Source organism: Heptranchias perlo, chromosome 36 (genome assembly GCF_035084215.1).
Source record: "Heptranchias perlo isolate sHepPer1 chromosome 36, sHepPer1.hap1, whole genome shotgun sequence".
Classification (NCBI taxonomy): Eukaryota; Metazoa; Chordata; class Chondrichthyes; order Hexanchiformes; family Hexanchidae; genus Heptranchias; species Heptranchias perlo.
In genome coordinates this window covers 22392207-22420100 of record NC_090360.1, presented here as the reverse complement: position 1 = coordinate 22420100, position 27894 = coordinate 22392207, and the positions used below count along the sequence as shown (strand labels likewise).

Here is a 27894-nt window from a genome sequence, read left to right as displayed (position 1 = left end):
TCTTTGACTTCAACTCCACTTTCCGGTCTGATCCCCATATCCCTTGATTCCCCTAGAATCCAAAAATCTATCTATCTCAGCCTTGAATATACTCAATGACTGAACAGTCCTCTGGCATACAGAATTCCAAAGATTCACAACTCTCTGACTGAAGAAATTCCTCTTCATCTCAGTCTTAAATGTCCTCCCCCTTATCCTGAGACTATGCCCCCTAGTTCTAGACTCTCCAGCCAGGGGAAACAACCTCTCAGCATCTACCCTGTCAAGCCCCCTCAGAATCTTATATGTTTCAATGAGATCACCTCTCATTCTTCTAAACTCCAGAGAGCATAGGCCCATTCTACTCAATCTCTCCTCATAGGACGATCCTCTCCTGAACGTTAGAAAGGCTGATATCTACACCGTTAACGGTGTCCCTTTTGGTTAATCTCTCCCCTCCTGTTTTGTAGGTACTGACTCATGATAGGGTGCAGTTCCAAGGGCCCTTGCTGCTCTCAAGTATCTTAGCCAAGTGGCCATTCTGAAAGTAAGTCCAGACAGTGAAAGTCGGCAGGTTAATTAACCATGGAGGCCTCACAGCCAAGCCTGGTCCTCTCCTCCCAGTGGCACTCGATGCCAAACAAGAATCGGAAACCTGGCTGCATTGCTTTCTCATCCTCCCCCCCACTGCCCAGTGATGCTAAGGCCAATCACAGTGCCCCTCTGCCTCCTCAAATCAGATCAGCTCGCTCTGTACAATCTGGAAATTAAAACTGGGGCCCTCCTGGTCTATCTGACTCAGTTCTGCACTTGACGGGTTGCTTCCAAACAGTAGCCAGTGCTGGACTGGTATAAATTTAGAACTGCTGGTTAAAGGCAGTCCAGGAACAGATATCTTGTAGAAATGCCTATGTACAAGGGCTGAAGTCAGCCCGGACATTAGTAAAAAGGTGACCAGCAGGTTCTGAAGGTGACAACTTGTAAACAGTCCTGGACACACGTCTGTGATATGTCGTTAACTGAACGTGAGTGCGTGTGAGCTTATCAGTACTTAAGATGCAAGTATCCCAACATTCCAGTACTTGGATAGCAGAAGGCTATCTTGCAGAAAAATTGCAGACTGTTGTGGCTGTGTGTTGGTACTATCTCTCTCTAATCCCGATAAAGAGTTTTAAACTTGTCACCCTTCACTCCGCCCCCCCCAGTTCATTCTGACACACTCCTGCCCACCTTTGTTCTCTCCTCAGTTCATGCTGGCACTCAGCTAGCCCCTGCCTCACCAGTTTATGTTTGTACAGGCTGCCTCCCACACTCCCCCCACAACCCCGGGATTCACCCTAGTTCCTCCCCAATTCTTCCTTCACCCTTGATCTGAAGATGCCGCTCTGGGGATTGGAGCTTTTATACCCTAAGACCGTGTGAATCCATTGCAAGGTCAGGCCGGAGCTGAGTTTCAGGCTCCTGGAGTGGCAGTGTCAGGCGGAAAGGGGTGAATCGGGAAGCGGCATTGATTTTTGTCAGATAAGCGAACATTAAGTCTGAAATGCTGACCGCCCTGAAAACACGCATATCTCTGCAACTCCTCCAGCCCTACAGCCCTATGAGAACCCTGCGTTCCTCCAATTCCGGCCTCTTCTGCATCCCCATTTTCCTTCGACCCTCCACTGGCGGCCGTGCCTTCAGCTGCCTAGGCCCTGAGCTCTGGATATCTCTCACCAAACCTCTCCGCCTCTCTACCTCTCTCTCCTCCTTTGGGATGCTTCTTAAAACCTACCTCTTTGACCAAGCTTTATGGTCACCTGTCCTAATGTCTTACGTGGCTCGGCGCCAACGTTTGTCTGATTATGCTCATGTGGTGCGCCTTGGGACGTTTCACATTAAAGGTGCTATATAAATGCAAGTTGTTGGTTGGCACGAACGTGTCATCAAGGTTCCAATCCAGCAACATAATGAATAGAAACGGAGACCGCTGGGCAGTGTTCCGTATGATGTCACATGGAGCAGTGTTGACCAATAGAAATCACTGATGAGCCCCAGGCATGGCTACGGGTGACACCATTTTAACCACACGCCTCTTACACACAATACAGGAAAATGTTCTTCACATGTGGATATTTATTTAACAAACATCTACCAAGGAAGTAAAACACTCACAACAATCAAAAGACACTCGCACACTCTGCTTTTCGTCTTACTATTTCACCATAGAAAGGTTAAAGTTCACATACATACATCGTGCGAATATGAGTATTGAGATCACAGGCCCAACAACAGGGTTTATTACCCATTTTTTATTTACTAATTGGAAATGCAATTAGCCACATCTGGATTTCCAATTAGCCTCATATGGCTGGTAGACAACATTGATCTAGAGCGTGCATTTTATATCAAATGCCCACGTCCCACATGTCTTCAACTGGCCGTTCCAAGGGCCGATTAAGAGACATCAGTAACTGTACCGATATTTCTTGTTACTATGAAGAGGGATAACGAGTACTGTAATTGAATGTCCATCCCCTTTAAAATTCCACATAACTCAAATCGTCCGTTGCTTTTTAAGTGTCGGTTAAATGAAATAGTGATGCATTTTTGGCGGATAATTTCTGTGAAGCAGCTTCTTGGCCAGATGCGGGCTGGGGTCATGCGACTGATGTGTTGACTGATGGTTCATTGAATGATTGCCAATTTTGTGAGTTTGGTGCAGAGTTCTGATTTTGAACTTGCGTTAGAATTCAATAACTATCTAAGCATGAATAGTAAGATTAAGATGCTGGCTTACAAACTCTTCCATGCAGACTCTCTGATCTAACTAGTCCATTGTCATATATTGAAGTTAACCTTTGACTGAGTGGTTTGTATTCCCATCTCAGAGTCAGAAGGTGTAGGGTTTGAACCCCACTCCAGACAGTCCCGGCGAGCGGAGACCGGAGCTCCAGACAGTCCCGGCGAACGGAGACCGGTGCTTCAGACAGTCCCGGCGAGCAGAGACCGGAGCTCCAGACAGTCCCGGCGAGCCCAGACCGGAGCTCCAGACAGTCCCGGCGAACGGAGACCGGTGCTTCAGACAGTCCCGGGGAATGCAAACCGGAGCTACAGACAGTCCCGGCGAGCGCAGACCGGAGCTACAGACAGTCCCGGCGAGCGGAGACCGGAGCTCCAGACAGTCCCAGCGAGCGGAGACCGGAGCTCCAGACAGTCCCGGCGAGCCCAGACCGGAGCTCCAGACAGTCCCGGCGAGCCCAGACCGGAGCTCCAGACAGTCCCGGCGAGCCCAGACCGGAGCTCCAGACAGTCCCGGCGAGCCCAGACCGGAGCTCCAGACAGTCCCGGCGAGCCCAGACCGGAGCTTCAGACAGTCCCGGCGAGCCCAGACCGGAGCTCCAGACAGTCCCGGCGAGCGGAGACCGGAGCTCCAGACAGTCCCGGCGAGCGGAGACCGGAGCTCCAGACAGTCCCGGCGAGCCCAGACCGGAGCTTCAGACAGTCCCGGCGAGCCCAGACCGGAGCTCCAGACAGTCCCGGCGAGCGCAGACCGGAGCTACAGACAGTCCCAGCGAACGGAGACCGGTGCTCCAGACAGTCCCGGCGAGCCCAGACCGGAGCTACAGACAGTCCCAGCGAACGGAGACCGGTGCTCCAGACAGTCCCGGCGAGCCCAGACCGGCGCTCCAGACAGTCCCGGCGAACGGAGACCGGTGCTTCAGACAGTCCCGGGGAATGCAAACCGGAGCTACAGACAGTCCCGGCGAGCGCAGACCGGAGCTACAGACAGTCCCGGCGAGCGGAGACCGGAGCTCCAGACAGTCCCGGCGAGCGCAGACCGGAGCTACAGACAGTCCCGGCGAGCGGAGACCGGAGCTCCAGACAGTCCCGGCGAGCCCAGACCGGAGCTTCAGACAGTCCCGGCAGCCTCTCTATCTACCCCATCAGTTCCCTTAATATCTTGAAAACTTCAATCAAATCACCCCTTAATCTTCTAATTCTAGGGAATACAACCCTAGTTTGTGTAATGTCTCCTTGTAATTTAACCCTTGGAGTCCAGCTACCATTCTAGTAATCTACACTGCACTCCCCCCAAGGCCAATGTATCCGTCCTAAGGTGCGGTGCCCAGAACTGAACACAGTACTCCAGGTGTGGTCTAACCAGAGCTTTGTAGCATAACTTCTACCCCCTTGTATTCTAGACCTCTAGATGTAAAGGCCAGCATTCCATTAGCCTTTTTGACTATTTTCTGCACCTGTCCAAGACATTTTAATGATCTACGTACATGGACCACGAAGTCTCTTTGGACCCCCCACTGTTTCGAGCTTTTCCCCATTTAGAGAGTGCTCTGATCTATGCTTTTTAGGTCCAAAGTGGATGATGTCACATTTGCCTGCATTGAAATCCATTTGCCACAGTTTTGCCCATTCACTTAATCTGTTAGTCCATTAATATCTCTCTGTAATTTTATTCTTCCACCTACACTGGTTACAATGCTGCCTATCTTTGTGTCATCTACAAACGTGGATATGTGGCTCTCTATATCCTATCATCTAAGTTGTTAATAAATATAGTGAATAGTTGAGGCCCCAGCACAGATCCCCGTGGACACCACTAGTCACATCCTGCCAACTGGAGTACCTGCCATTATCCCTATTCTCTATGTCCTGCCACCCAGCCAAATTCCTAACCAGGTCAATAATTTGCCCTCCATTCCATGAGCTTCAACTTTAGCTAACAGTCTCTTATGAGGGACTTTATCGAATGCCTTCTGGAAGTCCATATAAACAACATCCACAGGCATTCCCCTGTCCACTACTTTAGTCATTTCTTCAAAAAAATTCAATCAGGTTCGTCTGTCCTTCCTTCAGTACTGTTGTTGGTGATCTTGAAATATAATAGGCTTCATATTGACATAAAGCAATTGTTCTCAAACATTTTTGGGCTGGGGTCCAGCAAACAATTCTCATGCCAGCTAGCTATGGATCGGGTTATATGAAGTAGGGACGGAGGAGGCTTGTGTGGAGTATAAACACCAGCATGGACCTGTTGGGCCGAATGGCCTGTTTCTGTGCTGTACATTCTAGGTAATGCAATGTAGCTCTGGATGCTGCTACTAGCGCATTTTCAAAAGTTACATTGCCGTTATTCTCACTTTTTACCTTCATTTCTCTTCCATCTTTTCCCTCTTACTTTTCAAATTTCTTTTTTTAGTCCTCTTTCTCACTCCAAATGATTTCTCTCTCTCCTGTTTGTCTCTGTGACCCTTTCCCGCAACGTTTGAGCTGTCACGCTGCAAGACTATGGGGGGTGGAGGGGGGACGCGGGGGAGGGTGCGAGGGGTTGGGGAGAGAGTCCAACAGATCAGCACACTCAAAGTGAAGACTGATTTGGGTAGTGAACCAGAGGGAGGTTGGTATTTGTGGAAATGTAGTCACTGCCTTCAAGAGAGGCGAAGGCCGTGTTAAAATTCGAAAACAGACATGGTGCCCAAGCTGCCTGCCGCCCTCAATTCCCCTGAGAAAAACACCTGAAAACCACAAATCCTTCCTCAACAAAATACACATGGTGCTCACAAAAATAAACCAGACGAAGCTCACGGAGGTAAGAACTCACATACTTCTCCGTCAGAGCAACCAAAGAACTAACATTTATATCATGTTCACCATCCCAGAACGTCCCAAAGCTGTTGTAATGTAGGAAACACAGCAGCCAATTTGCACATAACAAGGTCCCACAAACAGCAATGAAATAACGACCAGATAATTTGTTTATTGATGGTACTGGTTGAGGGATCAATATTGGCCAGGACACCGGGAGAATTCCTTTGGTCTTCTTCGAATAGTGTCATGGGATCTTTTAAATACATCTGAGAGGGCAGACGGGCCCTCGGTTTAACATCTCATATGAAAGATGGCACCTCTGACAGTGCAGCACTGAAGTGTCAGCCTGGATTACATGCACAAGTCTCTGGAGTGGGGCTTGAGCCCATGACATCCTGACTCAGAAGCAAGAGCTGTGGTTCTGATAGAGTTGATGTGCTAATTGAGGCCTCTGTTCCTTCTTGTTGGTTTGATTTATATTTTAACCCAGATGTGTAATTTACTACCTATGTGTAGATTTATAATGAGCCAATGCATGATCTTTTTCCTGACGCCCGTAAATCCCTCATGAATCCTTTGCAGCACTTCCTTATGTAAACATTTCGTCATTACAGATTTAATGGCTTTGTGCACTATTTCATCTGTTACTGCTAAGTTCTTGCTACAATTCCAATACACTCGAGTGTATGGAGAGCAATCTTATTGTATTTGCGGCCAACCAACCCACCATTATTGCTGCTTCTTGGACTCCAGGCCTCTCAGCCTTTCCTACCTTCATTCTGATTAACTTTCTCTTGTGGTCAGTTGCTTCAACAACCATAATAACCACTTGAAGGAGCATCCTCAGCTGCTTTTCCATTGGCTTTTACACTCGGACCCACTGTTCTTGGTCAGTAGTGTCAGCCGTGGCTCGGTTGGTAGCGTTCTCGTCTCGGAGTCAAAAAGTCCTGGGTTCAAGCTCCACCCCAGGGCTTGAGCTCATAAACTGGCCTCACACTCCAGTGCAGTACTGAGGGAGTGCTGCACTGTCTGAGGTGTCATCTTTCAGATGAGACATTAAACTGAGGCTCTGTCTATCCTCTTAGATGGATGTACAAGATCCCATGGCACTATTTGAAGACGAGCAGGGGAGTTCTCCTGTTGTTCTGGCCAATATTTATCTCTCAGCCAATATCACTAAAACAGATTATCTGGTCATTATCACATTATTGTTTGTGGGACATCGCTGAGTGCAAATTACAATAGTGACTGCATTTCAAGAAGTAATTTATTGACTGTGAAGTGGTACATGCACCTTTAACATAGTAAAACATCCCAAGGCGCTTCACAGGAGCGATATCAAACAAAATTTGACACCGAGCCATATAAGGAGATATGAGAGCAGATGACCAAAGAGGTAGGTTTTAAGGAGCATCTTAAAGGTGAGGAGAGGGATAGAGAGGCAGAGAGGTTTAGGGAGGGAATTCCAGAGCTTAGGGCCTAGACAGCTGAAGGTACGGCTGCCAATGGTGGTCAGGGATGCGCAAGAGGCCAGGATTGGAGAAGCGCAGAGATCTCAGAGGGTTGTAGGGCTGGAGGAGGTTTCAGAGATAGGGAGGGGCGAGGCCATGGAGGGAATTGAAAATAAGAATGAGAATTTTAAAATCGAGGCTTTGCTGGACTGGGAACCAATGTAGGTCAGCGAGTGCAGGAGTGATGGGTGAACGGGACTTGGTGCGAGTTAGGATACGGGCAGCAGATGAGCCCAAGTTTATGGAGGGTGGAAGATGGAAGGCCGGCCAGGAGAGTATTGGAACAGTCAAGTCTAGAGGTGACAAAGGCATGGATGAGGGTTTCAGCAGCAGATGAGCTGAGGCAGGAGCGGAGACGGGCGATGTTACGGAGTTGGAAGTCTTGGTCCCACTTTGTAACCCTCCGATGGAGAGGATATGGGGTCGGAAGCTCAGTTCAGGATCAAATAGGACACCAAGGTTGCGAGCGATCTGGTTCGGCCTCAGTCAGTGGCCAGGGAAAGGGATAGAGTCGGTGGCTAGGGAACAGAGTTTGTGGTGGGGACGGAAGGCAATGGCTTCCCAATATTAAATTGGAGGAAATTTCTGCTCATCCAATCCGACAAGAAATGTGACAAATCAAAGGCAATGGAGGGCTCGAGAGAGGTGGTGATGAGGTAGAGCTGGGTCCAGAGTAAAATATTTGACTCCGATCGGAATAACATCTTACCTCACACCCAGCAGATCATGGTTCCCCACAGCTGATGTTCATATTTGCCAGTCTCTTACAGACTCGTCGGCCTCGATATTAACGGGAGGATGGGGAGGGTGCGGATCCCGTTAGCGGGCGACAAAACAGGCAAGGCTGGAGACGTGGAGGCCCTGCTGATTTTAACGGCAGGGCCTCAATTAAATAAAACTTCCCGGACTCACGCCCGACAGCCGGCCAGAATGACTACCTAGCTAGTGGGCGGGAGTAGGAATTTACCACTGGAGCCCGCAGCTGGGGATCCATAAGAACCGGGGAGGGGGGGGAATGCCGGGGCTGCGGGAGGCCCCAGGACTCCTTGAGGGGGTCTAGGTGAGGGGGGAGCACTCTTGCTCCTCCTGGCCCCACAAGGAGTTCTAAAAGGAGCAGATATTTAACAATTACCTTGGCCAATCAGCACCTCCCGCCTTCCATCTGTTGCCGGGCAGCCGACATCATGAGACTCCCTCAGTTAATTCTGCGTCATGGCGCCAATAATGTCATCGAGCTGGGACTTTTGAATGTTAACATGGCCCCTGCCTGCCTTCTATGGGAGCCTTACATGGGCCTGATTTGGGGCAGTAAAAATTTAAACGTCCGGGAAGGAGGCGGGTTGGAACCAGAAGGTAGCATTTTTTAATCTTAACCCCTCCCAAGCACCATTTCTGCTGGACGGTGGGGAGGGGAGGGTGCGATTTTGGGGGCTTGTGAAAATCAGGGTGCTCTTGTCTCTGGGTTGTCCCTGTAACGAAACGTGGACAGGTCATTAGTCTGACTCGCAACCCCCTATCAGGAGGGTGGTGGACTGGCCTTCAGTCTGGCTCCTACTTTTCGACCTGTCTGGCTCGGGTGGCTCTGTCAGGAGTTATACTCCTGCCGGTATAGCTCTCAGGGTCACAGAGAATGCAAGCCTTCTCACCATGTCAAGATGCAATTCTTAAGGAAGTAGTTTGGGATGTCCTGAAGACATGAAAGACATTTTATAAATGCATCTTCTTTCTTTCTGTAGACTTGTATGTTGTGTGATACCCTCAGGTATCATTTCTATCAATCTTTATCATTACAAAGGACCACCCTTCAAAGATTTCACAAACAGAGCAATTAGTACCTCCAATTTCAATAGCTGTTTCATTATTAATCAGTACACTGTCCGAACTTTTCAAAAGCAAACACAATACTCAACAGTTCCTCTTCTATCTTGTCTGGGTCAATCAGTGAACAGTATGGTCAGAAGCCACAAATAAGCTTGCCAACTCTGGTTGGAGGTATTGCTGGAGGCAAGTGACACCTGATCATGTGACATTGGATCACGTGACATCTCATCATGTGACGCCTGCAAATGTTATTGCATTTACCGGCAGTCCATTCCATACATTCACTACCCTCTGTGTAAAATAGTCCATTCGAAACATTTTTTCGCCCTCCCTGTTCTAGGTTTGAGGCCTTGCATGTGATTGCCTCCTTCCAGCCATGTGTACAGATAGATATACTTGCTGAGTACTCGTGGATCCCTTTAAAAACATCCTAAGTACTTCTGGCTTACTGAAACTTCAAAGTTCCCATGAGTTTGGATCAGCCTTAACCCAGTACTTAATGGGCAATGGCCCTCAGCAGAAAACGGCCAGTAAACTTGCAATCTTGTCCCAAGTGGGAAATGGAACAATGTCACATTGATGCTATAGAAGCTGCTGTTCTACGGCTGGGGCTGAGGCACACTGGGACAGAGGAGAGGGACCTTACTCTGCATCTAACCATGCCGTACTTGATCTGGGGGTATTTGCGTTGCTCTTGGCATTGATAGCATGTTGTCAATGGGACCACTCTCCTGCACCTCCTAGTGGGCAGTGGGCAAGGTCTGGGAGCAGTCCTTGTGCTTTGTCAGCATGCTAACCACGGATTATTCAGAGTGCTGGGCTGCTTAATAGCAGTGGCCTGTGTATTTTGCTGACACTCCTGGCATGTAATATGTTCCTGCTACATGCATTAACTGAGTGTGAAATGGGAGAAGTGTGGAGCACAATAATCTCCGCATATCGACCTGGAGCTCGAACTCCACGCATGATCGCATCATCAAAACTGATCCCTGTTAAAAAAAAACACGTACTTAGCGTTAAAATTGTGCAGCTATCGCTGTTTTCTACGGAATTGGAAACTGTGTGTGGAATGTTTAATTATCAGCTGGGGATTATTAGCATCTCTACAGGAAATTCAGAACAAAGCTGCCAACAAGGAAACACTGTGTCACCCGGTCTGCTCTGGGTACAGCTTCTCTCCAGATTGAAACTCCTGAAAAAGAGTTTTAAAAAACAGAGACGGCAGTGTGAAGGCACTGAGCTAGATAACCCAAAGCACTCAAAGGGTATCTAGGAGAAAAAAGCAAAAGGGTACTTGGGAATAAACAGATTCTTTGGAGGCTTCTAACCTTTGCATTATGTGGATGAAAGACTTGCATTTATATAGCGCCTTTTACAACCTCAGGCCGTTTCAAAGACGCTTTACAGCCAATTAAGTACTTTTGAAGTGTAATCACTGTTGTAATGTAGGCTACGTGGCAGCTAATTTGCACACGGCAAGGTCATAGAATCATAGAAATTTATGACACAGAAGGAGGCCATTCGGCCCATCGTGTCTGTGCCGGCCGAAAAAGAGCCATCCAGCCTAACCCCACTTTCCAGCTCTTGGTGCGTAGCCCTGTAGGTTACGGCACTTCAAATGCACATCCAAGTACTTTAAATGTGATGAAGATTTCTGCCTCTACCACCCTTTCAGGCAGTGAGTTCCAGACCCCCACCACCTTCTGGATGAAATATTTCTCCTCGACTCCCCTCTAATCCTTCTACTAATTATTTTAAATCTATGCCCCCTGGTCACTGACCCCTCTGCTAAGGGAAATAGGTCCTTCCTATCCACTCTATCTAGGCCCCTCATAATTTTATACACCTCAATTAAATCTCCCCTCAACCTCCTCTGTTCCAAAGGAAACAACCCCAGCCTATCCAATCTTTTCTCATAGTTAAAATTCTCCAGTCCTGGCAACATCCTTATAAATCTCCTCTGTACCCTCTCTAGTGCAATCACATCTTTCCTGTAATGTGGTGACCAGAACTGTACGCAGTACTCAAGCTGTGGCCCAATTAGTGTTTTATACAGTTATAGAGTCATAGAGAGAGTCATAGAGTTATACAGCACGGATAGAGGCCCTTCGGCCCATCGTGTCCGCGCCGGCCATCAGCCCTGTCTACTCTAATCCCATATTCCAGCATTTGGTCCGTAGCCTTGTATGCTATGGCATTTCAAGTGCTCATCCAAATGCTTCTTGAATGTTGTGAGGGTTCCTGCCTCCACAACCCTTTCAGGCAGTGAGTTCCAGACTCCAACCACCCTCTGGGTGAAAAAGTTCTTTCTCAAATCCCCTCTAAACCTCCTGCCTTTTACCTTGAATCTATGTCCCCTTGTTATAGAACCCTCAACGAAGGGAAAAAGCTCCTTAGTATCCATCCTATCTGTGCCCCTCATAATTTTGTACACCTCAATCATGTCCCCCCTCAGCCTCCTCTGCTCCAAGGAAAACAAACCCAATCTTCCCAGTTCTAGCATAACCTCCTTGCTCTTATATTCTATGCCTCAGCTAATAAAGGAAAGTATCCCGTATGCCTTCTTAACCACCTTATCTACCTGTCCTGATCCCCTCAGGGATCTGTGGACATGCACTCCAAGGTCCCTCTGTTCCTCTACACTTCTCAGTATCCTCCCATTTATTGTGCATTCCTTTGCCTTGTTTGCCCTCCCCAAATGCATTACCTCGCACTTCTCCGGATTGAATTCCATTTGCCACTTTTTTACCCACCTGACCAGTCCATTGATATCTTCCTGCAGTCTACAGCTTTCCTCCTCACTATCAACCACATGGCCAATTTTTGTATCATCTGCAAACTTCTTAATCATGCTCCCTACATTTAAGTCTAAATCATTGATATATACCACAAAAAGCATGGGACCTAGTACTGAACCCTGGGGAACCCCACTGGAAACACCAAGATATTGACCTCTATGCTAAGGGAAATAGATCCTTCCTATCCAATCTATCTCGGCCCCTCATAATTTTATACAGCTCAATTAAATCTGCCCTCAACTTCCTCTGTCACAAAAACACCCGTCGACCATTACCTTTTGCTTTCTGCCACTGAGCCAATTTTGGATCCAACTTGCCACTTTCCCTTGGATCCCTTGTCAAAAACCTGGCTAAAATCTATGTAGACTACATCAAATGCGCTACCACCATCGACCCTCCTTGTTACTTCCTCAAAAAATTCAATCAAGTTAGTCATTCACAACCTTTCCTTAACAAATCCATGTTGACTGTCCTTGATTAATCCACACTTTTCTAAATGATGATTAATACTGTCCCTCAGAATTGCTTCCAATAATTTGCCCATCACAGTGGTTAGGCTGACTGGCCTGTAATTACTCAGTCTATCCCTTTCTCCCTTTTTAAACAACGATACAACATTAGCAGTCCTCCAGTATTATGGCACCACGCCTGTATCCAGGGAGGATTGGAAAATGATGGTCAGAGCCTCCATTATTCCTCCCTTGCTTCTTTTAACAGCCTGGGATACATTTCATCTGGGCCTGGTGATTTATCTACTTTCAAAGATGCTAATCCCCTTAATACTTCCTCTCTCACTAAGTTTATCCCATCCAATATTTCACACTCCTCCTCCTTAACTACAATCGCTGCATCGTCCCCCTCTTTTGTGAAGATAGATGCAAAGTATTCATTAAGAACCATACCCACATCTTCCGCCTCCACACACAGGTTACCTTTTCGGTCTCTAATAGGCCCTTCTCTTTCCTTAGTTAACTTTTCGCTCTTTATGTATTTATTAAACATCTTTGGGTTTTCCTTAATTTTACTTGCCAGTATTTTTTCATGCCCTCCCTTTGCTTTCCTAATTTCCTTTTTAATTTCACCCCTGCACTTTCCATACTCCTCTAGGCTTTCTGCAATATTGTGTTCTCGGTATCCGACATAAGCTTCCTTTTTTTGCCTTATCTGACCCTGTAGGCTCCTTGACATCCAAGGGGCTTTAGATTTGGGAATCCCACCCTTTTTCTTTATCGGAACATATTTGCTCTGAACCCTCACTATCCCTTACTTGAATGCATCAAACTGCTCTGACACTGATTTACCTTAAAGTAGCTGTTTCCAGTCCACTTTTGCTAAATCACACCTCAGTTTAGTAAAATTGGCCTTTCTCCAATTGAGAACTTTCATCCCTGTTCTATCTTTGTCCTTTTCCATAACTATGCTAAATCTAACTGAATTATGATCACTACCACCAAAATGTTCTCCCACAGATGCTGGGATGCATCCCAAAATGCTCTTCCATCTGCCCAGTTTCATTCCCTAAAAATAAGTCCAGAACTGCCCCCTCTCTTGTTGGGTTTGCTACATACTGGCAAAAAAAGTTCACCTGAATGCATTTTAGGAATTTTACGCCCTCTTTACCTTTTACACTGTTTCTATCCCAGTTAATATTTGGGTAGTTGAAATCCCCTACTATTACTGCCCTATTGTTTTTGCACTTCTCAGAAATTTGACTACATATTTGCTCTTCTATCTCGCTCTGACTGTTTGGGGATCTATAGTACACTCCCAGCAGTGTGATTGTCCCTTTTTTGTTTTTCAGTTCAACCCATATGGCCTCATTTGATGATCCTTCTAACATATCATCCCTCCTCACTTGTTTCTTTAACCAATATTGAGACCCACCCCCCTTTTTTATCCCCCACAAACAGCGATGAGATAATGACCAGATAATCTGGTTTTTTAGTGATGTTGGTTGAGGGATAAATATTGGCCAGGGCACTGGGGAGAACTCCCCTGCTCTCCTTCAAAATAGTGCCGTGGGATCTTTTATGTCCTCTTGAGAGGGCAGACAGGGCCTCGGTTTAACATCGCATCCAAAAGATGGCACCTTCGACAGTACAGCACTCCCTCAGTAATGCACTGGAGTATCAGCCTAGGTTATGTGCTCAAGACTGTGGAGTGGGACTTGAACCCATAACTTTCTGACTCAGAGGCAAGAATGTGACCCACTGAACCACAGCTGAAACCCCCCTTCGCCTCTTCTCTCCTGAATACTGACTCTTGCTGGGTTATTGTTTCGGGGGGAGTTGGTTGCATTGCACTTCTTCCTACCAACAAGCTATTTTTCATGTGTGAACCCAGATCACCAAGTGGACAATTAGTCTCCCAAGCCCAGTGGTGCTGAATACAATTCGGTTTTCATAGACAATGCGTTTGGCACTTTTTTAGGTGAGCTGTGCATTACTTTTGTCCTGAAGTGTTTTGAGGTGATATCAGTCATTCGGTCATTGTGAAAAAGTATTTGTCAAACTTCCTATTTGAGTACTGTGCTCCTTGATGAATGGGGCTTTGTACACAGGGAAATAGCAAGTAACAAACTTGTTGGGGAGGAGGGAAGAGCTCAGCACTGTTTTGATCAAAGTAATGTTGTCCACGGTGAGTCATTCTCTACTCAAATCCAGTCATCACTTCAAGAAGTGGAGCTGAGGGAGGGGAATTCTCCCAGCACATTTTTGTGAGACTCTTTCCCCTTTAACGCATTAATCACCCTCCGTAACAGTTCTTGAAACACCACAGCCTCTGATTAACAAACATTGCTCACTGCCATTTCTCTGATAAACACTGAATATAAACCCAGGGCAGGAGATAGATAATTTACTAGCTCAGTGCAGAAGATAGACATTTCACTGAATCAGGATCGGAAATAGATAATTCATCGACCAAGGTCAGGAGATAGACAATTCAGTGACCAAGGTTAGGAGATAGATAATTCACTGATGCGTTTTAACTCATGCAGCTATCATGTTCTGTAGAAAGGAAATCAGGAGCTGACTCCTGACTCCCCAAACCATCGGATACCAGGGCTAATTTATCAACCATACCTCTGTCCCCGCTGAGACCAGCTAACTTGGCATATACCGAGGCGACAGACCTATGGTCTTCCCAATCTACACGAGTCAACTCAACAGTAAGAAAGAAAGACTTGCATTTATATAGCGCCGTTCGCGACCTCAGGACGTTCCAAAGCGCTTTACAGCCAATGAAGTACTTTTGAAGTGTAGCCACTGCTGTGATGTAGGGAAACGTGGCAGCCAATTTACGCACAGCAAGATCCCACAAACAGCAATGAGATAAATGACCAGATAATCTGTTTTTTAGGTATCGGTTGAGAGACAAATATTGGCCAGGACACAGGGGAGAATTCCGGCTCTTCTTCGAAATAGTCATGGGATCTTTCACTTCCACTTGGGAGGGCAGAAGGGGCCTTGGTTTAACGTCTCATCCGAAAGACAGTGCAGCACTCCCTCAGTACTGCACTGGAGTGTCAGCCTGGATTATGCGCTCTCACTAGGCAATGCGCAATTGAATCATCATGGAATCCCGTAGACAAGTTTCAGTCAGAAAGTGATTACCAGTGACTGCTCTTAGAAGGGGGGTGTATGTGTGTGTGTGTGTGTGTGTGTGTGTGTGTTGGGCTAGGATAGAATAAGAAAATGACCAGGTTTGGCTGTGATGTCCTCCCTTCGGTTAATCAACCTGCCAATACTAATTGTCTTGGGAGGTATGCAGCTCTCAATGTATCTTACAGAGAGGCTGTTTCCCTTTTATATGTCAATTGAGCGTATTTGACACCTCTGCAGAAGGATTTCTGTCAGCCAGTTTATGCCTTTCACATGAGCACCATGGATGCAATGATGCCTGATGTGTGGAGTGGGGTAATTCTGCCGGTTGTCCAAGTATTTGAAAAATTGCTCCATTTTCTGAATGAATAACTTTTATATGATCTCCGTGATGGCTCGATTGTTAATTGCAGTCTAGTGCGGAACTGAGGCGTTCAAAGCAGAAAGGTCTGAGATTTAACCATCAGTCCGCACTGAGTGAGCTGATCTCAGCTGGGCGGAAATTAGGGGGGAGCGCAGGGCAACACAATTGGCTTCAGGGCCCCTGAGCAAAGGAGAAAAAAGACTTGCATTTATATAGCGCCTTTTACAACCTTGGGACATCCCAAAGTGCTTTACGGACAATGAATTACTTTTGAAGTGTAGTCACTTTTGTAATGTAGGAAACGTGGCAGCCAATCTGCGCACAGCAAGCTCCCACAAACAGCAATGTGATAATGACCAGATAATCGGTTTAATAAGTGAAAACCTCAGGGAGGGTCTCTGCTCCCTATCGCTGTCGGTTGAGCCCTGACGTTGGGTGAGGATAGGATTTGACCCAGCTGTGAGGATCTCACGTTCGAGTGGCCTCTCAAACCTCACTCTCCAGGCTCACGCATGGTGAATAGCGACTTGGGCATGATGTGAGAGAGCCGGCCGGTCCTTCCGGAGGGAGGAAATCCCACTGACGTACACTGGCGAGGCATCCATCGGCTACTTCTGAAACAGAGGAGGGCTGATTTTCTGCTGGGGTAATGCAGGTTTCCGGGGGGTATCTGCAGCAGATGTGAGGTAGGGAGGTGGAGTCAGGTCCCACCCAACTATTTAAATGAGGCCGGGGTCAGCAGTGCACGTCCATACCCACCAAAGACTTCACCCAAGCAGAAGATCGCACCAAGAATCTTCCAATGTACTGTGTAGTGCCATAGAAAACATAGAAACGTAGAAAATAGGAGCAAGAGTAGGCCATTCGGCCCTTCGGGCCTGCTCCGCCATTCAAAATGGCTGATCGTCTAACTCAGTACCCTGTTCCCGCTTTATCCCCATATCCCTTGATCCTTTTAGCATTAAGAAATATATCTATCTCCTTCTTGGAAATAGCCCACCTGTAACTCAGCTCCTGTTGTAACGTGTTTACTGTATCCCTCCAAAAGACAGCCTGATCTACAATAACAGTATCAAGAAGATGGAGCGTCAGCGCCGTGGCGATTTTGTTTACTTTGCAACCTAACAATGTAGCTTAGAGTTCCAGCCCTGTGCAGCCTGCGGATAGATGGTCAGCAGTTAAATGCTCCATGTGGAATGGTGCTAAGCCACACAAATCCATAGGATCTGAGGTTACACCCTGTCCCTGATGGAATGTTGGCCTTTATCTCAAGGTGGCTAGAATACAACGGAGGCGGATGGGGGGAGGTTATGCTTCAGTTGTATAGAGACTTGGTCAGACCCCATCTGGAGTACTGCATTCAGTTTTGGGCACCGTACCTCAGGAAGGATTTATTGGCCTTGGAGGGGGGTGCAGCACAGATTCGCCAGAATAATACCAGGGCTTAGAGGGTTAAATTATGAGGACAGGTTGCATAAACTTGGCTTGTCACCCCTTGAATTTGGAAGATTGAGGGGTGAACTGATCGAGGCGTTCAAAATTTTTTTTTGTATTCGTTCGTGGGATGTGGACGTCGCTGGCGAGGCCGGCATTTATTGCCCATCCCTAATTGCCCTTGAGAAGATGGTGGTGAGCCGCCTTCTTGAACCGCTGCAGTCCATGTGGTGAAGGTTCTCCCACAGTGCTGTTTGGAAGGGAGTTCCAGGATTTTGTCCCAGCGACGATGAAGGAACGGCCGATATATTTCCAAGTCGGGATGGTGTGTGACTTGGAGGGGAACGTTAAAAGGATTTAATAGAGGAGATACAGAGAAACTATTTCCTCTGGTGGGGGGAACTGGAACAAGAGGCCATAACCATAAAATTAGAGGCAGGCCATTCAGGAGTGAAATCAGGAAGCACTTTTTCACACAAGAGGCAGTAGAAATCTGGAATTCTCTCCCACAAAAGGCTGTTGGGACAAATGGAGCTTTCAAGAATGAAATTGATAATTTTTTGTAAGGGTATCAAGAGATTATGGAGCAAGGTGGGTAAACAGAGTTCAGGTACAAATCAGCCATTGAATGGTGGAGCAGGCTCGAGGGGCTTGAATGGACTACTGCTGTTTCTACGAATGCAGACTTAGCTGATCTTAGCCGGTGCACAAAAATTGGACCTCAGTGCATTTGGGCAAGGAAGGAGAAAAAAAACCAGCCTGGTCAATATCGAGTGACTCCTGTCAGAAAGTGCATGTGCGCGGATACCAGGTGAGGACAGATTGGGTTCAGTGATGATCCTCTCCATCATTGAAAGCCGGCCGACACTCCCTACATAAACAATGGCCTCTTTGGGGAGGTGCTGGCTCTTTGAAAGAACTATCCAATTAGTCCCACTCCCCTGCTCTTTCCCCAATTCCCTTTTTAAAGTTTGTGAATCTGCTTCCACCACCCTTTCAGGCAGTGCATTTCAGATCATAACAACTCGCTGCATAAAAAAGTTTCTCCGCATCTCCCCCCTGATTCTTTACGCCTCTTCTGCTTCTGATCATTTTCTCACTTCACTGGCGGAAAAACCACAACAGATGCCACAGTCAGGTCAGAGTTAAAATCGCAGTCAGGGCCCGATGATGTCATCAGACCCCGATCTGTATATTTAAGGAAGGACCCCCGCAGGCTTCAGGCTTTGCTGCCTGTTCAGAGGAGCAGGTTAAAATTGCAGATGGTGAGATCCAAGTGGGATATTGGCAGGTAAGTCACCTGGTTGATTTTAACTGCTGGGCAGGTAGGGTTAAAATTGACCCCACTGACTCTTGGGATACTGGCACTGGCTGGCCTTCCACACCTTGCTTAAGTTGCCAATTTTTGCATGTGACTCTAGGTGGTGAACAGTGGGCTATTTGGTCATGGGGAGCATCACAGCTGAGCAGGATCCTGTCCTCCCAGTTGTTGCACACACATCCTTTCCAACAGGAGTCACTGGATAGCTGTCAGGGATGGGGTTCCTGCCTGATGGGGGTTTTCCCCTCCCCTCCTCTAGCATACAGGCTAATTGTTTTAACCCCCAACCACTTGGCTAATTCAACGCAGACTGAGGATTGAACCTGGGATATTATGGTCTGTATGGTTATGTGTGAAAAGAATGCTTTGAAAGCTTGGTGATTGCAGGTTTGGCTCCTTCTCATGCACTGACTATTGTATGCAAAAGATTTAAAATTATCTCATGTTGGCTGAAATAAGCCTGACAATTAGAATTGTTTTGGCCGAGTGTCAAGGCATTAATTACCAGTGGGCATTGACAGAGTTTACCAGGACTGTGAGATCACAGTCCAGTCCTGTGTGAAACGGGCCCTCTTAGGGACTTTTGCACTCCTGAGCTGTGTAATTATTTTTTGCATTAAATATTGCCACCAACAATGATATGTGCAAAAAAAATACTGTTTAAAACACAAGTAAACTGTTAGAATCTGATTCACATTTTATCACTTATTTTAATTTTTTTTCTGTACTTTGTGAAGTTTTTAAAAAAAAAAATGTACATTAATTTATTCACAGTTTTTTTCCCTCTCCCTGATGAGGCTGAAAGAAATATGACTTATGATTTAAGAATTACATCAATCTGTTTTTTTTGTCTACTCTTGCCTCTCCCTTACACTGAGAGAGGGGGGCTCCCCTTTCGGTGCCCCAGAGAACGGAGGCAGTTTGTGTGTCATGCTTCTGTCATTGTGTACTGCTCCTGGATATAGAGCCTCTGAGCCCAGTTTGAAATAAGGATTAAGCAAAGATGAGCATTTAACCAGGAGCTTGACGTGTTGTTACACTCGGGGTGTGTGCTGCCTATCAAACACACTCTACTGCCAAAGCTGCAGAAAGAACCTAGCGTGTATTAAAACCCAAACAGGATTCCAGTTGGTTATTACAGGACTAAAATCTTTCAGAAGTTTTTCAAGGTGAGTGCTGGGCAGGATTGGATAACTTGTCTGTATGGTCGGAGGAGAAGGCGAATTGTTAATGTCTCGGTATGAAACTCTACAGAATTCTTGGTTGTAAGGTTATGTTTCAGTTTTGCTTCGAGCTGGTGATAGTGCACCCTCTGATTGCACTAATTGCTACCAGACTGATCCTGCTAAATGCTTTCAATGTAACTATTTTTAATCCTGTTATCCTTTCCTGCAGGGCTGGTTTGTAGATTGTTGCCTTTTTAACTTTTTCTATTGCTTGATTTCTGAACTGTTTGCTGCGATGCAGAGTTCAGTCTTGTGTGTGCTGTTTTGTTACATGTCGGAAACTGTTACACTCGGATTGGACTCATGTAGGACTTGTTACTCCGCTTAAAGGCAGGGATTTAAAAGCGAATCAAAGAAATTGGTTACATTTTTGGTTGTTGTCGCGGTTTTCGTGGGAGCCGATAGTCAAAGGCTAAAAAAGTTATAACATTGGAATTTTCCTTCAAATAAGATAAACTGAAAAATTCGGCAAATAGCAGTTTCACCAGATGGATTCTGGAAAGTGGCCAAAGTGGAATAAAAACAAGCTTGTTCACTGAAGGGTTTTATGTGACAGGTTCTGTTTTTACAGTGTCATGTTGAGTTGTGTGTAATAAGACTCCTTATAAGTTTAAAAACTCCACCACTCTTCACAATTCTCCCACTGCCCACATCTCGTGGAGCCGATTAATGGGATACAGGAAACTAGTATGAAAGGTAAAAGCAAAATCTGTAGTTAATCATTGCCGCTCCTGGGAACAGACTAGTTCCTGACCAAGTATTCTGCACTGAAACAAGTTAATGTACAGCTGGAAAAGCACAGCCAGTAAACAGAATGGATGACCTGGGCAGCCAGTGTCACCACTGGAATTCATTCTGGCTTTGGGCTCCTCAGAGTTTCTTGTCTTCAAACATTTGCTCTTCTGAATTTTCTCTTAAGCTGCATATACCCTGTCTCTCTCTCTCTCTCTCTCATTCACACACACACACTGGGTGGAAATCCAGGACCTCAGAACTGTGGAATTCATCACCGCCCTCAGTCTTCCCTTCCCTCGAATCACTGTATCGGCACTTCGGATCTACTGCTTCTCCTCTCCCCCTCTTTTCCATCCTTCGGAGACGATAAACCTCTCAGGTAGACATAAAAGATCCAATGGCACTATTTCGAAGAAGAGCAGGGGAGTTCTCCCCGGTGTCCTGGCCAATATTTATCCCTCAACCAACATCACTAAAACAGATTATCTGGTCATTATCACGTTGCTGTTTGTGGGATCTTGCTGTGTGCAGATTGGCTGCCACGTTTCCTACATCACAACAGTGACTACACTTCAAAAGTACTTCATTGGCTGTAAAGTGCTTTGGGGCGTCCTGAGGTTGTGAAAGATGCTGTAAAAATGCAAGTTCTTTATTTTAGTGAACACAGTTCTTTTCCTTTTTTCCCTTTTTCTTTTTTTCCCATTCTTTCTTTCCTTCCTCGATCTTTGGATTTTTCAATTTATTTTGATGGAATTTGCATTTGTGGCAAAATGATGAATTGATGACATTAATCAGGGCAACGCAGCATCCTGCTGCTTGTGTGTTGGAAATTACATAGAATCTACAGCAAAGAAACAGGCCACTTGGCCCAACTGGTCTATGTTGGTGTTTATACTCCACACAAGCCTCTTCCCTCCCTGCTCCTGTATCCCTCTATTCCCTTCTCCCTCATGTATGCATTAAGCCTCTCCTTAAATGTATCAATGCTATCTGCTTCAACCATTCCATGTTGGAGCGAGTTCTACATTCTCACCATTGAGTTTTAAAAAAATTCCTCTGAAATTCTTTGTTTGATCTTTATATTTATGCCCCCTTGTTCTGGACCCACCCAGTTTCTCCACATTCACACTATCGAAGCTATTCATAATTTTGAAGGCCTCTATCTGTTCTCTTAGTCATCTCTTTTCCAGAGAAAAGAGCTCCAGCCTGCTCAATTGTCGCTGGGTCAAAATCCTGGAACTCCCTTCCTAACAGCACTGTGGGAGAACCTTCACCACACGGACTGCAGCGGTTCAAGAAGGCGGCTCACCACCATCTTCTCGAGGGCAATTAGGGATGGGCAATAAATGCTGGCCTTGCCAGTGACGCCCACATCCCATGAACGAATTTAAAAAAAAAATCTTTCCTGATAGTTGCATCCTCTCAATTCTGCTAACATGCTTGAAAATCTTTTCTGCATTTTCTCCAGTGCTTCAGTATCCTTTTTGTAGTAAACTGACACTAGTGGTGGAGAGAGAGATCGCCTCTGTGCACTGGTGTCATAAGGCTATTCTTTATAAATGGGTTTATGGAGAACTTTGTGAGGCTCCACTGCCAGCCTGGTAGACATGGAAAGGGGTTGTAAGTAGGGCTGTAATACTCTCACCCTAATTCTCTGACCCATGCTCAGAGGGCGAGGCTCTGCACCAGTAGGAGAACCTCATGGTTTCTCCACCACCCCCCCATAATTCATGGGGGAAGACTTCCCCCAACTCTTCGCCTGCCCCCAAAATTTGCACTTTCTTCTAATGGCTCAGTGGGAAATGCAATGCTAATTGATGTAAACCAGGATGCGTTCAGGTCTTAACCCACCCGATCTGTGCTGATCTCAGCCAAGGGCAGTGATTTGAGAGCTCCAATTGGCTTGAAAGCCTTGGGCTGAAATTCCTCACTCTAATTGCTGGACCCTCCATAAACCTACCTCTTTGACCAAGCTTTTGGTCACCTGTCTTAATATCCCCATCTTTGGTTTGGCCAATTTTTGTCTGATTACACTTCTGTGAAGTGCCTTTGGATGTTTTACTACATTAAAGGCGCTATATAAATGAAAGTTGTTGTTATTACATGCATCAGTTCTGAACTGAGGGAGAAGCTTTGTGTTCCTCTCTCATCCTTGTAACTTTTGCTCTGTGCAGTCAGTGAGAGGAGCTGCTGGTGATTGAATTCCCAGCCAGTTTCTATTTTCTCCCTCCCTTTAGGGTATCCATCCATCTATCTGGCTGAACTGAATGGGACAGTCCATTCGCAGGAGCTGAGACCATGGAATTTTGGTAATCAAAAACAGGACAGTGCAAGTCAGTTCTTTAAATTTACTGCGTTTAAAAAATGCTGTGAGTTGCTGAACGAGTACAGATGGACCTGGCTGGTGAATGCAGCACGATTCCATACAGATGAGCTAGCTCATTCTCTGCACATGCACAATAGTGTTTCATAGCCTATCTGTGCTCAACTTCGAACCTGGTAAGAGGTGACAAACTCACCCTCAATTCTCTACCGCCCCCCCCCCCCCCCCCACCAGAAAAAAAAGCCGGACAAGATTGGGAACTCATCATGTGGGGCGATCGGATGTACGACCAATCCATCAGGCAGGACATCACCCACTAACCAACTGAGCTTTAGTTAAAGGACTGTGGCACGATACTTAATGAATTGACTCCAAGTTGAATTGCGAAGACTCCCAGAATCTCTGCTTACTCATTGCAATCAGCACGTTAAAGGGTTAATGTCACAAGGGTCACTAATGACGCATGGCCTCGCAGGTCACAAGTGTAGGTCAGGGACAGGCTCGGACACTGAAGCCTTGACCCTCCCAACCCATGCTTACTGCTAAACAGGCTCCACACTGGCACTGGAATTACCCCCTAAATATCCACATGCTTCATTCAAATAAACTGCTCTGAGGCAGATTTGTCAAAGTATTTCCAAAGTAGTTAACATTTTTCCTAAACACTTGGAAAATAGAGACAAGAGACTTGGCCGATGGTGGAGCTGGGCTGAATGCCAGAAGTATTTCCGTGAGGAACATCGAGGGAAATTGCTTAGTGATAAAATAGTATCGGAGCATTTCATAGTCATTTAAATTTGTCTTCCAGCTCTCCATCATTTAACAACAGACAAGGAACAAATCCCTTCTTTCCAGTTTCAGCATGTATTTCAAACATTAGTTTTATAACAGGCCAACAAGTCTAAAAGTACTGACAGAAATGGGTACAATCCAAGTCAGCTTTCGCTCGGAGTCTGGGGGCCATGATGTAATGTCCTGGTCCGTGCACCCCTATACTTTTTACAAATGTAGCTGTCCGTTAAGTATCCCATCCCATCGAGCCCCATGAGCTGTATGGAAATCTAAGCTTGATTCCTGATTGAAATCTAAGCTGAACTCAACCAAAGCAGCAGTCAACATAGAACCACAGAGGTTTAGAGCACAGAAGGAGGCCATTCAGCCCATTGTGCCTTTGCTGGCTCTTTGCTAAAGCAACCTAAAACTAATCCACCTTCTCCCCATAGCCTGGCATCTTCCTCGGCTTCAAATGTTCATCATTCTTCCCTTTAAATGATGCAGTGGTGTTTGCCACAGTTGGCCGCAGTGCCTCTAGCTGGGGAGGCGAAAGATCAGCCAGGGTTGGTACTCCTGACTGCCGTCCAGTGACCGACAGGGAAAGGCGTCTGTGTGAGCATCATTTGAGAACGCAATGGAAAAATCTGCCCAGGTTAACACTCGAAGAGCATTCACGTGGATGAGGTATCAGAAGCAGGCATTGCCGGGGCAACCAGATCTCCGTAGCAGTCAGTGTTCCTGGAAGAGAGGGGTAGAAAACTGAAAAAGCAAGCCCATAGTAATTGGTACAAAATTCTTCAAATTTCCCATTTTTTTTTGTGGATGTTTCCCATCAAAATATTGTTGGTTTTGAGGCTGATTAATTTGGAATTGTTGATTCCCAGCAAATGTGACCCAGAGAAAATCAGTTGGAAATAAATTGCTACCCTTTCTAAAATGCTTGTAGAAATGCAACAGACAACACTGACTTGGAACTGATGGGATAACAAGGCCTGCCAGGCACTGAAGAATCGCTGGCAACAACACAGCTCAGTTCATGTTTCCTGTGAAAACTCCAGCAGTTTGAAGAAGAAAACCTGGCCAAGTCTGTTCTCTTGTCTGGAATGTTCTAGATGTACAGATCAACTCTCAGCCCAGTTCCGTGGTGTGGGACGAGTATCGTGCCACTGGAGTTTGGAATGGTTCCGAACGTTCCATTGATTGGTTTACTGGCTCTGATCGATCCAGTGGGATTTCTCCCTTGCTCAAGTGCTCATTCTTCATGAAGGAAGAAAGAAGAGCTTGCATTTATATAGCACCTTTCATCACCTGAGGAAGTCACTAAGCGCTTTACAGCCAGTGAGGTATTTTTGAAATGTTGTAATGTAGGAAACATTCAGTCAATTTGTGCGCAGCAAGATCCCATAAAAAGCAGTGAGATAAATGCCCAGATTATCTTTTTTTATTGATGTTGGTTGAGGGATAAATGTTGGCCAGGACACCGGGGAGAACTCTTCTTCAAAATAGTGCCTTGGGATCTTTTACGTCCACCTGAGAGAGTAGATGGGGCCTTGGCTTAATGTCTCATCTGAAAGATGGCACCTCTGACAGTGCAGCACTCCCTCAGTACTGTACTGAAGTATCAGCCTGGATTTTGTGCTCAAGTCTCTGGAGTGGGACTTGAACCCACAACCCTCATGACTGAGGGGAGAGTACTACCCACTGAGCCAAGGTTGACACTAGTTCAGAGACTGTCTGCCTGATGGTTATTTGACCATGGGGGCTATCATGACCAAGCTCAATTCCTTATGCCTTTGTACTTTCCAGCAAGGTCAATGAATAGCAGTTTGGAACGGGAGCCTTATCTGATTTCCATGCCCCCATTCCCCCCTAATCCAGGGATGCTGAAACCAGGATGCTGTTCAACTGTGGCTCTGGTTAAGACCAGCTAACTCCATAGAACGAGAAAGACTTGTTAGTTCAAAGGCTGGAGAAATGAGATAGTTGGAATTGATGCTTCCCAGGAAATGTGTCCCAGAGATAACTAACTACCTGGTAATTGTTATGTTTCATGATCACCTAACCAAGTGGGAGAGAGAAACGAACTTAAAGGAACAGACAATACTAGGCTAACCAACATTCCTGCATCTGATGGGGTCTTGTACGTGAGATTGCAATCTTGCGGGTTCCTATCTCAAGTCCTTCTTGGACCATGCTGGTACTTCCTCCACATCTCTTGCTTTCTGCCTAACTATAGAGCCGGTAGCTTCAATAGAGGGCTTATACAATCACCATAGCTACTGGGACAGGCTGGGCTTCGTAGTCTTACGTTTTCTTTCACTGCCCAGGAAGGAAAGCACTAACAGGCAGGTACGAACAGAGAATGCAAAAAGCAGAGAAGAGGGACCCAGAGAAATACAAAAAGCGAAAGTAGAGAGAGAGAGAAAGAAGAAAAAATAGAATGTATTGTACTGAAGGCTGCATTGGGCCCATCTCATACTGATGTAAATGGGAACCACTTTCTCACCGCCTGCTCACATCGTTGCAAATAACAGCTTGCATCTATATAGCGCCTTTAACATAGTAAAACATTGCAAGGCGCTTCACAGGAGTGTAATCAGACAAAATTTGGCACTGAGCCAAAGAAGGATATTAGGACAGATGGTCAAGGAGGTAGGTTTTAAGGAGGGTCTTGGAGGAGGAGAGGTTTAGAGAAGGAATTCCAGAGCTTGGAACCTAGACAGCTGAAGGCATGGCCGCCAATGGTAGGGTGATTGAAATCGGGAATGCGCAAGAGGCCAGAATTGGAGGAACGCAGAGATCTCTGAGATTAGAGAAGAGGAGGGGTGAGGCCATAGAGGGATTTGAATGTGAGGGTGAGAATTTTAAAATGTTGTTGGTGGTCTGGGAGCCAATGTAGGTCAGAGGTGGGAAAGGCATGGCTGACTGCACACTCTCATAACACATATACTCCAACACACACCAAGAGCGCTGATGACCCAGCTCCCATTGCCAAAGTGAGTTCTAATGACTGAGAACTGCTGTTACTACAATCAAGAAAGGAGCAGAAAACACCGCAGAGAAAAGACGCGAATGTTTCGGATAGAAACCTGCTGACCGAACGAAGGGTCTCCGCCCAGTATCACCCTGCCTCTCTAAGGTTCTGAGGAAGTGTCCATACCTGAAACATCATGTCTGTCCTCCCCACAGATGCTGACAGATCCTCTGAGTATTTCCAGTATTTTTCTGTTTATTTCAGATTCCCAACATTGGCAGATTTTATGACAATGTGGCGGTTTCTGTTAGATACTCGCTATCTCTAGTGGGGCTTTGCTCGAACTGCTTTTATTCTGCCGACAGTGCCCAACCCACCTCCCACCCCTCCCCACAGTAACCACATCTTTGAGCTGGGTGACTGGCAGAAAACATTCCATCCTGCAGTTACCAGGAGCCAGTCGGTCACTGTCTCCAAAATTGTTAAATCATTGGCAGGGACAGCCTGCCCCTGTGATGGAATGAGTGTGCCACTGTTAACCCCATTTGATTATGGTCTGAGATAATGCCGTGAGCACGCAGCTAGAGATCGCACCTTCGGGTTTGTCCAATGATATTGCAATGCCTCTCGTTACCTTTGAACTTTCATCTGGTGCTGCAGCAGTGGTCCTGGTGTAGGACCACCTGGATCTTCCTAGGGGGGCCCATTGGTGGGCTCCTGCTTGGGGGGTGGGAATCTCGCTGGGTGCATGACCCAGCAGATTGGGTCGCGGGTCATGGTGGAGTCGGGGTGTCCGGTGATAGTCGAACCCAAACCCTTCAGCCGTCTAGGCCCTAAGCTCTGGAATTCTCTCCTTAAACCTCTCCACCTCTCTCCTCCTTTTAAGATGCTCCTTTAAAACCCACCTCTTTGACCAAGCTTTTGGTCACCTGTCCTAATATCTCTTTACGTGGCTTGGTGTCAAATTTTATCTGGTAACGCTTCTGTGAAGCGCCTTGGGTCGTTTTACTACATGAAAGGCGCTATATAAATGCAAGAGGTTGATGTTTCTGTTGTAGGGGTGGGATCAGGAAAATCCAGCCCAGTCTGTCCAGAAAACCCAAGGAAAATATATCACTATTAACTCATATTAGGTTTGGGTAGTTTGGCTGCCGTTGTCTCTCCACTTACCAGATTGTCTAGACGAGCTGTTTTCACTGCTGTAGCACATAATGCTTAAGGGAGATTTTGTACTCCCGCTGTGATCAGTCACTCCTCAGTCCTGTGATTGATGCTTTCAACCGTAGGTTAGAATCTGCCAAGGAACAAGAGATACCGGTAAGTGTAAAGGGATCGCCCCCTTTAATATTTAGCAACTGGTTGCAGTTCAGCAGAATATACTTCCCCTTTTAAGTAGGGGTCCCAACACTGTGTCCCTGTTCCAGGCTCTTGATCCCAGGGGTAATT

At 46.4% G+C, this 27894-nt stretch overlaps 1 protein-coding gene across 3 annotated transcripts in view; it reads left to right on the top strand.

The window, feature by feature from the left end:
- Nucleotides 1–27894, top strand: part of LOC137304194 (sorbin and SH3 domain-containing protein 1) — a 357720-nt gene that overhangs the window by 132910 nt on the left and 196916 nt on the right. The window contains exon 1 of one of the 3 annotated variants that reach the window (XM_067972732.1): nucleotides 19394–19585. The exons of the other annotated variants lie outside the window; for them this stretch is intronic. The gene's annotated coding sequence lies outside the window, so the exon portion shown is untranslated. Of the gene's footprint in view, nucleotides 1–19393; nucleotides 19586–27894 lie in introns of those variants that run through there. 3 annotated transcript variants of the gene reach the window in all.